General features: G+C 40.8%; 1 non-coding gene across 1 annotated transcript; it reads left to right on the top strand.

Moving 5' to 3' along the window:
- The first annotated feature begins 1,148 nt into the window (after positions 1–1,148).
- LOC112793023 (small nucleolar RNA R71) lies at positions 1,149–1,252 on the top strand. The gene has a single exon (XR_003197735.1). It is a non-coding gene; the product is annotated as a small nucleolar RNA R71 (small nucleolar RNA).
- The last annotated feature ends 13,380 nt before the right edge of the window (positions 1,253–14,632 follow it).

Below are 14,632 nucleotides of genomic sequence, written 5' to 3' on the forward strand. Positions count from 1 at the left end.
CCAGCAGCTCCTTTATGTACATGATGTAGGAGGGCATTTGCTGGAGGGCCTTAATGAATGGTATATTTACATCAAGAGATGCAAACATATCGAGGAACCTTGAATACATTCTCCTTGCTACACCACCCTTGAGCCTTTAGGGAAAGGGTACATATGGGTTTAGGGTCTCCCCTTTCTTTAGCTCCTCCCTATGTGTGGGATGGGGTGTATGGTTTCTTTCTTCATGATTTTCCTTTGTAATGTCTTGGAGATGTTCTGTTTGTGTGTGCACTTCCTCCACACTCCTCTCATCACTTATAGTGATCATCTTGCATTCTTCCCACCTTACTTTCTTTATTTCTCCTCTTGGATTTTTCTTTGTATCACTTGGGAAACTATCAGTGGGTTTGGGAAACTGTTGAGATAGATACCCCACTTGGGACTCCAGCCTCTTGATAGTGTCTCCCTGGTTTTTGATGTTGGCTCGTACTTCATCCTTAAACACTCTGTTGTCTTGGACTTCTTTACATATGTCTTCAAGTAGAGTCTCAATTTTGGAGAGTCTATCCTCGGTTAGTGATGGTGGGTTGAGGTTAGGTGGTTGAGAAGGGTGATTAGGTGGGTGTTGATAGGATATCTGTGAGGTATATTGGTTAGTTACATTGTTGTTGGGATTGTGGTTGTGGCGTCTCTGGTCTTGACCTTGGTCTTGTTGATTTCCCCACCCAAAGTTAGGGTGGTTTCTCCAACCAGAATTATAAATTTTGGAGTATGGATCATGGGTCTGTCTGGGTCAGTTTCCAACATAGTTGGCTTGTTCCCAGTCACCTTCTTCTCCTACATTCACTCCTTCTTGAGCTGGTGATGAGGTGATGACTGCCGTAACTTGGTTTTCTTCCACCTTCTTGGTAAGATCTGCTAGCTGCTTGGTGATAATCTTATTTTGAGCCAGCATTATATCCATGTGGTTCAGCTCCATTACTCCTCGAGTGTTGCTTCTTTCAGAAGCATAGAAGTAGTCATTCTCAGCGACAGTCTCAATGACATCTATGGCTTCTTCAATGGTTTTCTTCTTGTTTAGAGAGCCCCCTGATGAATGGTCTATGACCTTCTTTGACTCATAAGAAAGACCTTCATAGAAGATGTGTAGTTGAACCCATTCATTGAACATGTCTGGTGGGCATCTTCTTGTTAAGCCCTTAAACCTCTCCCATGCCTCATAGAGAGTCTCACCATCTTGTTGCCTGAAAGTTTGCACCTCAGCTCTCAGCCTATTAATTCTTTAATGGGTTGAAATCTTGCCAAAAACTTGTTTACCACGTCCTCCCAATTTGTTAAGCTCTCCTTCGGGAAAGACTCCAGCCACTTAGATGCTTTGTCCCTGAGTGAGAAAGGGAACAACAACAATCTATAGACATCCAGATGAACACCATTAGACTTCACAGTGTCACATATTCTTAGGAAGATGGTTAGATGTTGATTAGGGTCTTCTTGGACACTTCCTCCAAATGAGCAATTATTCTGAACAAGGGTGATGAGCTGGGGTTTCAATTCAAAGTTGTTGGCATGTATGGTGGGCTTTTGGATGCTACTTCTACAATTTCCTGGGTTTGGATTGATGTAAGAGCCTAGAACTCTCCTTTCTTGCCCAGGATGATTCACAGGGCCTTCTCTGGCATGGTTGTGAGCTTCTTCTTCATGGTTATTTTCCATGTTCTCCTCCATGTTTGCTTCAAAGTACTCTTCCTCTTCCTCAGCACCAGCAACTCTTTTCCCTCTTGCTTCCCTCCTCAATCTACGGAGGGTCCTCTCAGGTTCGAAATCAAAGAAAGTTGAAGCTCCACTTCATCTCCCTGTCATACAACTAACAGAGCACACAGCAAGAAAACAAACGAAGTGATTATTCTTGTTAGAGTGATTGTTAGTGTGAGTGGTGCAAATTATCAAACAGTTAGTGGGTTAGTGAGCAAAATTATAAGTAAATTCAAAGAAAAAGAAAACAATGAGGGGATAGCGGATGAGGAAGAAAATTAATTGAAACTAAGAGTAAATGACTAGGCAAATTAAATAATAAGAAGAAAATGCTCAATCTAGTGAACTTCCAACTTAATCATTGTCGGTACAAAATCAATCCTCGGCAACGACGCCATAAACTTGATGCACGAAAATTTGTCTCTCAACAAATTTCCCTTCGGCAAGTATACCAAATTGTCGTCAAGTAAAAACTCACAATAGAGTGAGGTCGAATCCCACAGGAATTGATTGGTCAAGCAACTTTAGTTGGAAGAGTGTGCTAGTTGAGCTAAAAAGAATGTAGTTGAGATTTGCAAGAAATTAAATGGCGGAAAAGTAAATTGCAGAAAATAAAGTACAGAATCTTAAATGGGGAATTGGGAAGATGAACATGGAAATAAATGGCAGAAAGTAAAGAGAATAGGTAAGATCAGAGATGGGGATTCATTGGGCTTAGGAGATGTTGCATTCTCCGGATCAAGTTCATTCTCATCTCTTCCTCAATCAATGCATTCATTGATCTCCTTGGCAATCTTAAGTGATTAGATCCCAATTCCTTAGCAATCCAATCTCTCTAAGCTTGAACAATTTCCCAATTCCTTGATTTAACTGCTCATGGGAAGAGACGAAGTATGGTTACTGATTATACCACATGTATTTCCAAATCAAAGTGTTGGGAGGATTACATGTCACTATATCCGTCCAAACCCCAATTTGGTCCAACATAAGAAAGCATTTCTAGCATGATCTCCTCATCCCTTTTCCAAGGCTCAGAGGAGATCCAATTATGGAGAGTTTCTTTTCCAAGACAACTAACAAATTAGATTAAGATCGAAAGCTTTCTAGTAAATCAAGAGAAAAGAAAGAGGAAGAAGAATGAAAACTATAATTGATCTATCAAATTACAACAGAGCTCCCTAACCCAATGAAAGGGGTTTAGTTGTTCATAGCTTTGGAAATGGAAATGAAAAGGGTAGAACAAAATACATGCAGAAAGTAAATATACAGAGTCTCCTTCTCCAAAAGTGCCAAGCTCCGTTATAGTTCAAAACTACCCCTATATATACTACTCTTCTTAATCTTCTAGTGAGTTCTTCAAGTCTTGGATCTGGGCCTTTGATCTTGAGTTGAAGCAGTTACAATCTTCAGTGGGCTTAGCTTTGTTTGCAGAAAAAGTGTGAGTTAGGCATAGGTGTTAGTTAGGACGTTAGTGGCCTTTACATTAAGTGAGGATGTGGGTTTGAGAACGTTAGTGACAATCACCTTTTCCACTAACATTCCAACCCAAAATGATCAACATTAACTTCAACGTTAGTGGCACTAACGTGACCACTAACGTTGCCTCTTGGTCCTTCGCAAACGTTATTGGGAATCACCTTTTCCAATAACGTTGCCTTGTGCTCCCTTTCCCTACGTTAGAGTTCACGTTAGTATAACTAACGTGACTCTTAACGTGGGCATGCCTAAGCTTCGAGAGCGTTAGTGACACTTACCATTATCACTAACACTCCAAACGCCCCTACCTCCCACATTAGAGTTCACGTTAATTAGATTAACGTGGCCACTAACGTGGTAGTGATTGCCATCTCCAATGTTAGTGACAAAGGTGAATGTCACTAAAGTTGGCTTATCATGCTTAGCTCCACGTTATCTCTCACGTTAGTGGTCTCAACGTGACCACTAACGTGGGCACTCTTGGGTTGGTCCAACGTTAGTGACAAAGGTGAGTGTCACTAACGTTGGTGATTGGTTCTTCATCCCACGTTAGAGTTCACGTTAATTGGATTAACGTGACTCTTAATGTGGCTTCATTGTGCCTTTGTGGAACGTTAGTGGCAACTACTTTTACCACTAACGTTGGAGCTCCTCTTCCTCCTCTACATTAGCTACCACGTTAATGTAGTTAATGTGGCAACTAACGTGGGCTGTGATGGCTTTGAAGGCGTTATTGGCAATCACCTTTTCCATTAACGCTACAGGCTTGTCCCATTCCACGTTAGTGGTCACGTTAATTAGATTAACGTGGCTTCTAACGTGGTTCCTTCTTGCTTCCTTTGTCCTGAAATCAAGCAATTAAGGTGCATCAAAGCTCTGTTCCAAATCATGAAATTATGCATCATCAATTGTATCATACAATTCCTGCCTATTCCTCATGGAATCATGTAAAGTTCACAATAATTGCTTGAATCAAGGTGTAAGTGTATTTTCATCAAAAACTTGCCTATTTACTAAGAAAATGCATGAAACTACCCTAAAACAGTAAACAAAAGGTCAGTGAAACTGGCCAAGATGCCCTGGCATCATATAGTTCCTTTAATCTTTAGTTCTTTGATTTAAAATCCCTTTTCCTCACAATCGAAAGTGTAACACATCGATTTGCATTCCAAGGGAGAACAACCCGAGGTTTAGTTACTCTTAGTTTATATATTGGATTTTGAAAATTAAACTCTGATGTTGGCCGATTGTCGGGTTGGGACTATACTTACAAAGCCAATCTTATTTTGAGATAAAATTCCTAACCCTCCATAGGCCTAGGATCAAATTTTTGGCACTGTTGCCGGGAAAGTTGCAATGGTGTTAGGTTATTGGCTATTGTAAATATGTTAATATGTAAATAGCTTGATTTTTGGTTGTCTTTTGTTTTTGTTAATGGTTAGATTTGGGATCCAGAGGACATTGGACATTCAAGCATTGGTGGGAAAGTCGAACAATCCCCGGCAACGGCGCCAAAAACTTGGTGCACGAAATTGCAATCACACTTTTGCAACCCCGCACAACTAACCAGCAAGTGCACTGGGTCGTCCAAGTAATACCTTACGTGAGTAAGGGTCGATCCCACGGAGATTGTCGGCTTGAAGCAAGCTATGGTTATCTTGTAAATCTTAGTCAGGATATCAATAATTATCAAGTTTGATTGAAAAGTAAAAGAACATGAAATAAGTACTTGTTTTGCAGTAATGGGGAACAGGTTGAGGTTTTGGAGATGCTCCATCTTCTGAATCTCTGCTTTCCTACTGTCTTCTTCTTCAAGCACGCAAGACTCCTTCCATGGCAAGCTGTATGCAAGGGTTTCACCGTTGTCAGTGGCTACCTCCCATCCTCTCAGTGGAAATGTTCAACGCACCCTGTCACGGCACGGCTATCCATCTGTCGGTTCTCAATCAGGTTGGAATAGAATCCAGTGATTCTTTTGCGTCTGTCACTAACGCCCAGCCCTCAGGAGTTTGAAGCTCGTCACAGTCATTCAATCATTGAATCCTACTCAGAATACCACAGACAAGGTTTAGACCTTCCGGATTCTCTTGAATGCCGCCATCAGTTCTAGCTTATACCACGAAGATTCTGATTAAAGAATCCAAGAGATATCTACTTAATCTAAGGTAGAACGGAGGTGGTTGTCAGGCACACGTTCATAGTTGAGAATGATGATGAGTGTCACGGATCATCACATTCATCCGGTTTAAGAACAAGTAATATCTTAGAATGGAAGCAAGCATGATTGAATGAAAAACAGTAGTAATTGCATTAATCCATCAAGACACAGCAGAGCTCCTCACCCCCAACCATGGGGTTTAGAGACTCATGCCGTGGAAGTTACACAAAGAAACGTGTAAAGTGTCATGAGGTACAGATACAATGTCAAAAGATCCTATTAATAGTAAGCTAGTAACCTAGGGTATACAGAAATGAGTAAATGACGTAAAAATCCACTTCTGGGTCCACTTAGTGTGTGCTTGGGCTGAGCATTGAAGCTTTCATGTGTATAGACTTTTTCTGGAGTTAAACGCTAGCTTTCATGCCAGTTTGGGCGTTTAACTCCAATTTTTATGCCAGTTCCAGCGTTAAACGCTGGGAATTCTGAGGCTGATTTGCAACGCCGGTTTGGGCCATCAAATCTCGGGAAAAGTATGGACTATTATATATTGCTGGAAAGCCCAGGATGTCTACTTTCCAACGCCGTTGAGAGCGCGCCAATTGGGCTTCTGTAGCTCTAGAAAATCACTTCGAGTGCAGGGAGGTCAGAATCCAACAGCATCTGCAGTCCTTTTCAGTCTCTGAATCAGATTTTTGCTCAGGACCCTCAATTTCAGCCAGAAAATACCTGAAATCACAGAAAAACACACAAACTCATAGTAAAGTCCAGAAAAGTGAATTTTAACTAAAAACTAATAAAAATATACTAAAAACTAACTAGATCATACTAAAAACATACTAAAAACAATGCCAAAAAGCGTATAAATAATCCGCTCATCACAACACCAAACTTAAATTGTTGCTTGTCCCCAAGCAACTGAAAATCAAAGTAGGATGAAAAGAAGAGAATATACTATAGACTCCAAAATATCAAGGAAACATAGCTCCAATTAGATGAGCGGGACTAGTAGCTTTTTTGCTTCCGAACAGTTTTGGCATCTCACTTTATCCTTTGAAGTTCAGAATGATTGGCTTCTATAGGAACTCAGAACTCAGATAGTGTTATTGATTCTCCTAGTTAAGTATAATGATTCTTGAACATAGCTAGTGTATGAGTCTTAGCTGTGGCCCAAAGCACTCTGTCTTCCAGTATTACCACCGGATACATACATGCCACAGACACATACTTGGGTGAACCTTTTCAGATTGTGACCCAGCTTTGCTAGAGTCCCCAATTAGAGGTGTCCAGGGTTCTTAAGCACACTCTTTTTGCCTTGGATCACAACTTTATTTCTTTCTTTTTCTCTCTCTCTTTTTTTTTCTTTTTCTTTTTCTCATTTTTTTCGAATTTTTTTTGAATCACTGCTTTTTCTTGCTTCAAGAATCAATTTGATGATTTTTCAGATCCTCAATAACAGTTCTCTTTTTCCCTCATTCTTTCAAGAGCCAAAAATTTTAACATTCTCAAAACAACAAATTCAAAAGACATATGCACTGTTCAAGCATTCATTCGGAAAACAAAAAGTATTGTCACCACATCAAACTAATTCAACTAGTTTCAAGGATAAATTCGAAATCCTGTACTTCTTGTTCTTTTGTGATTAAAGCATTTTTCATTTAAGAGAGGTGATGGATTCATAGGACATTCATAGCTTCAAGACATGAAGTTTAAATTTTATTAATTATGAATTAAGAACAAGACTCAAAAATAGATATAAGATGAGACTAAAAAAAATAGAAAACAAAAATTTAAATAGGCTCCTAATGATAGAGGTTTTCACAGAGTTAGGACTCAACAAACTTGATTTTGAGAAGTGGATGCTCCCTCAAATTGAGGGGAAAACTTTTGGCGTTTCAGTTCTTGGAGTTCACGCCCCTGCTTCTCTTGTTCCTTCAGCAATTTGCAGAGCATGCAGTTTTGATTCTGCTATTCTTCCTTAAGTTGCTCCATAGTCTCTTGCAACTTGGTGCTAGATGCTTCTAGGCTGGCCCAGTAGCCAATTTCAGGAAATTCAGGGAGGAACTCCTGCGCCCTCCTTTTGATAGAGTTGTCTGGCATTTGTCCTTCCATTAACTTCTTGGTGATTGGATGTTCAATGGGTATGAATTCATCTACTCCCATCTTTACCCCAGCCTCTTTACAGAGCAAGGAGATCAAGCTTGGGTAAGCCAGTTTGGCTTCAGTGGAATTCTTATTTGCAATTGTGTAGATCTCACAAGCAATCAAATGATGAACCTCCACTTCTTTTCCAAGCATAATGCAATGAATCATCACTGCTCTCTTGATAGTGACCTCAGAACGGTTGCTAGTGGGCAATATGGAACGCCCAATAAAGTCTAGCCAACCTCTTGCAATTGGTTTGAGGTCTCCCCTCTTGAGTTGGTTTGGGACACCCTTTGAATTGGTTATCCACTTAGTTCCAGGGAGGCATATGTCCTCTAGAACTTGATACAACCCTTTATCTGCTCTCACCATTCTCCTATTAAAGGATTCAGGATCATCCTGCAGTTGAGGCAATTTGAAGATTTCTCTTATTTTGTCCAGATGGAAGTACATAACTTTCCCTCTGACCATGGTTCTGTAAGTATGGTAAGCAGTTCCAGTCATTCTCTGCTTATCTGTTAGCCACAGATTTGAGTAGAATTCCTGAACCATATTTCTTCCAACCTTTATCTCAGGATTGGTTAGAACTTCCTATCCTCTGTTTTGAATTTGCTCTTGGATCCCCGGATATTCATCTTCTTTCAGATCAAATTTAACTTCCGGGATCACTGACCTCAGACCCATTATTTTGTGATAATGGTCTTCATGTTCTTTGGTTAAGAACTTCTCTTGATTCTAAAGATTCTTTGGATTATTCTCTTTCTTTCCTCTTAAATTGGTTTGTTTTCCCTTTGGAGCCATGATCTTGATGAATCTTGGCTCAGTGATCACGGAAAAGCACACCAAACTTAGAGGTTTGCTTGTCCTCAACCAAAAGAAAGGAAGGAGGAGAGAGAGGAGAAGAGCAAATTCGAATGGTGTGGGGGAATGGTGAGGCCGAACGTGTATATATAAGGGGGGATGAGAGATTTCGAAAATTTGGAAGGAGATTTGAGAAGATATGGAAAGAAATTGAGAGAAAGTTGAGTTTTTGAACAAGATTTGGGAAGGATTTGAGAGAGATTTGAAGAATGATTTTAATTTTTGAAGATTTGAAGATGAATGATGAAAGTTTGAAATGTGTTTATGTAGAAAGGTATGGGTTAAAAAAAGGAAAGTTTGAAAAAAATTTGATTGGAAAGCAAAATCTCAGTCCCCCACCTTTCTGGCGTTAAACGCCCAGAATGGCATCCATTCTGGCGTTTAACGCCCATTTGCTAGCCATTGTGGGCGTTTAACGCCCAGCCAGGTGCCCTGGCTGGCGTTAAACGCCAGAATTCCCTTTATCACTGGGCATTTTGCTAAACGCCCAGGATGCTGCACACCTGGCGTTAAACGCCCAGAATGGTGCCCATTCTGGCGTTTAACGCCCAAAATGGCACCTTTACTGGCGTTAAACGCCCAGAATGGTGCCCATTCTGGCGTTTAACGCCCAAAGTACCCCTTACTGGCATTTTTTCGCCAGTAAGCTCTTTTTCTCTGCTTTTTGCACTGAATCCTTCTGCAACTCTGTGAATTCCTTCATTTTTGATACTTGCCCTTGTAAAAACAAAACATATAACCTGCTAATGACTGGGTTGCCTCCCAGCAAGCGCTTCTTTACTGTCTTTAGCTGGACCCTTACTGAGAATCACTCAAGTCTCAGTTTTGAGCATTCATGCTCAAAATTGCTTTCAAGATAATGCTTGATTCTCTGTCCATTAACAATGAACTTTTTGTCAGAATAGATATCCTGAAGCTCAACATATCCATATGGTGACACTCCTGTAATCACATACGGACCCCTCCACCGGGATTTAAGTTTTCCTGGAAACAATCTGAGCCTAGAGTTGAAGAGCAGAACTTTTTGTCCTGGCTCAAAGACTCTGGATGACAACTTCTTGTCATGCCACTTCTTTACCTTTTCCTTATAAATTTTTGCATTTTCAAAGGCATTGAGTCTGAACTCCTCTAGCTCATTTAGCTGGAGCAATCTTTTTTCACCAGCTAACTGAGCATCCATGTTTAGGAACCTGATTGCCCAGTAGGCTTTATGTTCCAGTTCCACGGGCAGATGACAGGCCTTCCCATACACCAGTTGGTATGGAGAAGTTCCTATAGGAGTCTTGAATGCTGTTCTGTACGCCCACAGAGCATCATCCAAACTCTTTGCCCAATCCTTTCTTCGGGCTATCACAGTCCGTTCTAGGATTCTTTTTAGCTCTCTGTTAGAGACTTCAGCTTGCCCATTTGTCTGTGGATGATACGGAGTTGCCACTTTGTGGCTAATTCCATATCTGACCATAGCAGAGTATAGCTGTTTATTGCAGAAATGAGTGCCCCCGTCACTGATTAGTACTCTTGGAACACCAAACCTGCTGAAGATGTGTTTCTGGAGGAATTTCAGCATGGTCTTGGTATCATTAGTGGGCGTAGCAATTGCTTCTACCCACTTAGATACATAATCCACTGCCACCAGAATGTAAGTGTTTGAGTATGATGGTGGGAATGGACCCATGAAGTCAATTCCCCATACATCAAACAATTCAATCTCTAATATCCCTTGTTGAGGCATGGCATATCCATGAGGCAAGTTACCAGCTCTTTGGCAACTGTCACAGTTACGCACAAACTCTCGGGCATCTTTATAGAGAGTAGGCCAGTAGAAGCCACATTGGAGGACTTTAGTGGCTGTTCGCTCACTTCCAAAATGTCCTCCATACTGTGATCCATGGCAGTGCCATAGGATCCTTTGTGCTTCTTCTCTAGGTACACATCTGCGGATCATTCCGTCTGCACATCTCTTAAAGAGATATGGCTCATCCCAGAGGTAGTACTTGGCATCTGAAATTAATTTCTTTCTTTGCACTCTGCTGTACTCCTGGGGTATGAACCTCACAGCTTTATAATTTGCAATATCTGCAAACCATGGAGCTTCCTGAATGGCAAAGAGTTGCTCATCTGGGAAAGTCTCAGAGATCTCAGTAGAAGGGAGGGACGCCCCAGCTACTGGTTCTATTCGGGACAGATGATCAGCTACTTGGTTCTCTGTCCCTTTTCTGTCTCTTATTTCTATATCAAACTCTTGCAGAAGCAACACCCATCTTATAAGCTTGGGTTTTGAATCCTGCTTTGTGAGTAAGTATTTAAGAGCAGCATGGTCAGTGTACACAACCACTTTGGATCCCACTAGATAGGATCTAAACTTGTCAATGGCATAGACCACTGCAAGTAACTCTTTTTCTGTGGTTGTGTAGTTCTTCTGTGCATCATTTAGAACACGGCTGGCATAATAAATGATGTGCAGAAGCTTGTTATGCCTCTGTCCCAACACTGCACCAATGGCATGGTCACTAGCATCACACATTAGTTCAAATGGCAATGTCCAATCTGGTGCAGAGATGACTGGTGCTGTGACCAGCTTAGCTTTCAGGGTCTCAAATGCCTGCAGACACTGTGTGTCAAAGACAAATGGTGTGTCAGCAGCTAGCAGGTTACTCAAAGGTTTTGCAATTTTCGAAAAATCCTTTATAAACCTTCTATAGAATCCTGCATGCCCCAGAAAGCTTCTGATTGCCTTAACATTGGCAGGTGGTGGTAATTTTTCAATTACCTCTACCTTTGCCTTATCCACCTCTATTCCCCTGCTTGAAATTTTGTGCCCAAGGACAATTCCTTCAGTCACCATAAAGTGACATTTCTCCCAGTTTAAAACCAGGTTAGTCTCTTGGCACCTTTTCAGGACAAGTGCTAGGTGATTAAGACAGGAGCTGAATGAGTCTCCATATACTGAGAAGTCATCCATGAAGACTTCCAGGAATTTCTCCACCATATCAGAGAAGATGGATACCATGCATCTCTGAAAGGTTGCAGGAGCATTACACAGACCAAAAGGCATCCTTCTGTAGGCAAACACGCCAGAAGGGCAAGTAAATGCTATTTTCTCTTGGTCCTGAGGATCTACTGCAATTTGGTTGTAACCTGAATAGCCATCCAAAAAGCAGTAATAATCATGACCAGCTAGTCTTTCTAGCATTTGGTCTATGAATGGTAAAGGAAAATGATCCTTTCTGGTGGCTGTATTGAGCCTTCTGTAGTCAATACACATACGCCACCCTGTGACTGTTCTTGTAGGAACCAGTTCATTTTTTTCATTATAAACCACTGTCATGCCTTCTTTTTTGGGGACAACTTGGACAGGGCTCACCCAGGGGCTATCAGAAATAGGATAGATAATCCCAGCCTCTAGTAATTTAGTGACCTCTTTCTGCACCACCTCCTCCATGGCTGGATTTAGCCTCCTTTGTGGTTGGACCACTGGTTTGGCATTATCCTCCAACAGGATTTTGTGCATGCATCTAGCTGGGCTAATGCCCTTAAGATCACTTATGGACCACCCAAGAGCTGTCTTGTGTGTCCTTAGCACTTGAATCAGTGCTTCCTCTTCCTGTGGATTTAAAGCAGAGCTTATAATCACTAGAAAAGTGTCACCCTCTCCCAGAAATGCATACTTCAGGGATGGTGGTAGTGGTTTGAGTTCAGGTTTGGGAGGCTTATCCTCTTCCTGAGGAATTTTCGAAAATTCCTTTGTTTCCTCTGGTCCTTCTTGATCAGGTTGAGCATCCTTGAAGATGTCTTCAAGCTCTGATTCTAGGCTTTCAGTCATATTGATCTCTTCCACCAAAGAGTCAATAATGTCAGTGCCCATGCAGTCATTTGGTGTGTCTGGATGCTGCATAGCTTTTACAGCATTCAACTTGAACTCATCCTCATTGACTCTCAGGGTTACTTCCCCTTTTTGTACATCAATAAGAGTTCGTCCAGTTGCTAGGAAAGGTCTTCCTAGAATGAGAGTTGCACTCTTGTGCTCCTCCATTTCCAGCACCACAAAGTCAGTTGGAAAGGCGAATGGCCCAACCTTGACAATCATGTCCTCTATTATGCCTGATGGATGTTTAATGGAACCATCAGCAAGTTGGAGGCATATCCGGGTTGGTTTGACTTCTTCAGTCAACCCAAGCTTTCTGATAGTGGATGTAGGTATTAGATTGATGCTTGCTCCAAGATCACATAGGGCTGTCTTGGTGCAAGCACCTTCTAATGTGCATGGTATCATAAAGCTTCCTGGATCTTGAAGCTTTTTTGGTAAGCTTTTCAGGATGACTGCACTGCATTCTTCAGTGAGAAATATTTTTTCAGTTTCTCTCCAATCCTTCTTATGACTTAAGATCTCTTTCATGAACTTAGCATAAGAAGGTATTTGCTCAAGTGCCTATGCAAACGGAATCTTTGTTTCAAGAGTCCTTAGATAGTCTGCAAAGCGGGCAAATTGCTTATCCTGTTCTGCTTGGCGGAGTTTCTGAGGATAAGGCATCTTGGCTTTATATTCTTCAACCTTAGATGCTGCAGGTTTATTCCTTACAGAAGTGGTTGAAGAAGCCTTTTTAGAGGGATTACTATCAGCACTCTCAGGTGTCTGATCCTCCCTTGGCGTCTGAACGCCAGAATTGGGTGAAGATTGGGCGTTTAACGCCAACTTCTCTCCCTTCTCTGGCGTTTGAACGCCAGAACTGGGCAGGGAATGGGCGTTTAACGCCAGCTTTTCCCCCTTTTCTGGCGTTTGAACGCCAAAAGTATTCCTCTCTGGGCTCTTACTGTCCTCAGAGGGATTTTGGATAGTGGTTTGGTTATCCTCTGTCAATTATTCCTTGTTTGGCTTTTTGCTACTTTGAGCAGTGTTATTCAATGTCTTTCCACTCCTCAGTTGAACTGCTTGGCATTCCTCTGTTATCTGTTTAGATATCTGCTGTTTTGCTTGATTCAACTACAGTTCTATGTTCTTGTTAGCAACTTTAGTTTCATGGAGCATCTCTTTAAATTCTGCTAACTGTTTTGTCATCAGGAGCAATTGTTGATTAAGCTCAATTATCTGTTCTTGAGGATTAGGATCAGTGGCTACTGCCATGACTTCCTCTTTTGGGGAGAACTCATTGCTAGAGTACAAATATTGATTTCTAGCAACAGTGTCTATAAGCTCTTGAGCCTCTTCAATTGTCTTCCTCATGTGTATAGATCCACCAGCTGAGTGGTCTAAAGACATCTGAGCTTTTTCTGTAAGCCCATAGTAGAAGATGTCTAACTGTACCCACTCTGAGAACATTTCAGAGGGGCATTTTCTTAGCATACCTCTATACCTCTCCCAGGCATTATAAAGGGATTCATTATCCTCTTGTTTAAAGCCTTGGATGTCCAGCCTTAGCTGTGTCATCCTCTTTGGAGGGTAAAAGTGATTCACAAATTTGTCTGATAACTGTTTCCATGTCTTTATGCTTGCTGTAGGTTGGTTATTCAACCACCTCTTAGCTTGATCTTTTACAGCAAATGGAAACAGTAATAGTCTGTAGACATCCTGATCCACCTCTTTATCACGTACTGTGTCAGCAATTTGTAAGAACTGTGCCAGAAACTCAGTAGGCTCTTCCTGTGGAAGACCGGAATACTGGCAATTTTGCTGCACTATGATAATGAGTTGAGGATTTAGCTCAAAGCTGCTTGCTTTGATGGGAGGTTTACAGATGCTACTCCCATATGCAGCTGTAATGGGGTTAGCATATGACCCCAGAGTCCTTCTGGACTGTTCAATCCCACTTAGGTCCATGATGGATAAAGGAAAATGATATGGATTGCAAGTAAATAAATATATATATATATATATATATATATATATATTTGAATTAACCAAAAAATAAAATAAAAACAAAATGAAAATAAAATAAAAAAATTCGAAAATTAAAAGAAAATAAGATCAAAGCAAATTGAAAATTGAATCAATTAGTTAATTAAAAAGATTTTGAGATTAGCAATTAGAAAGATATGATTGAAAAATTTTTATGAAAAAGATTTGATTTTTGAAATGAGGAAAGAGAAAAACAACAGAATGACACCAAACTTAAAATTTTTAGAAAATCAAACACTAATTTTCGAAAATTTTAAGGGAAAAACACAAAGAGGACACCAAACTTAGAATTTTTACGGATCAAAAAGGGACTAAAGACATGAAAATTCGAAAATTAAAAGAAAAAAACAAAAGCATGCAATTGATAC

The sequence above is a fragment of the Arachis hypogaea genome, chromosome 3 (genome assembly GCF_003086295.3).
Source record: "Arachis hypogaea cultivar Tifrunner chromosome 3, arahy.Tifrunner.gnm2.J5K5, whole genome shotgun sequence".
Classification (NCBI taxonomy): domain Eukaryota; kingdom Viridiplantae; phylum Streptophyta; class Magnoliopsida; order Fabales; family Fabaceae; genus Arachis; species Arachis hypogaea.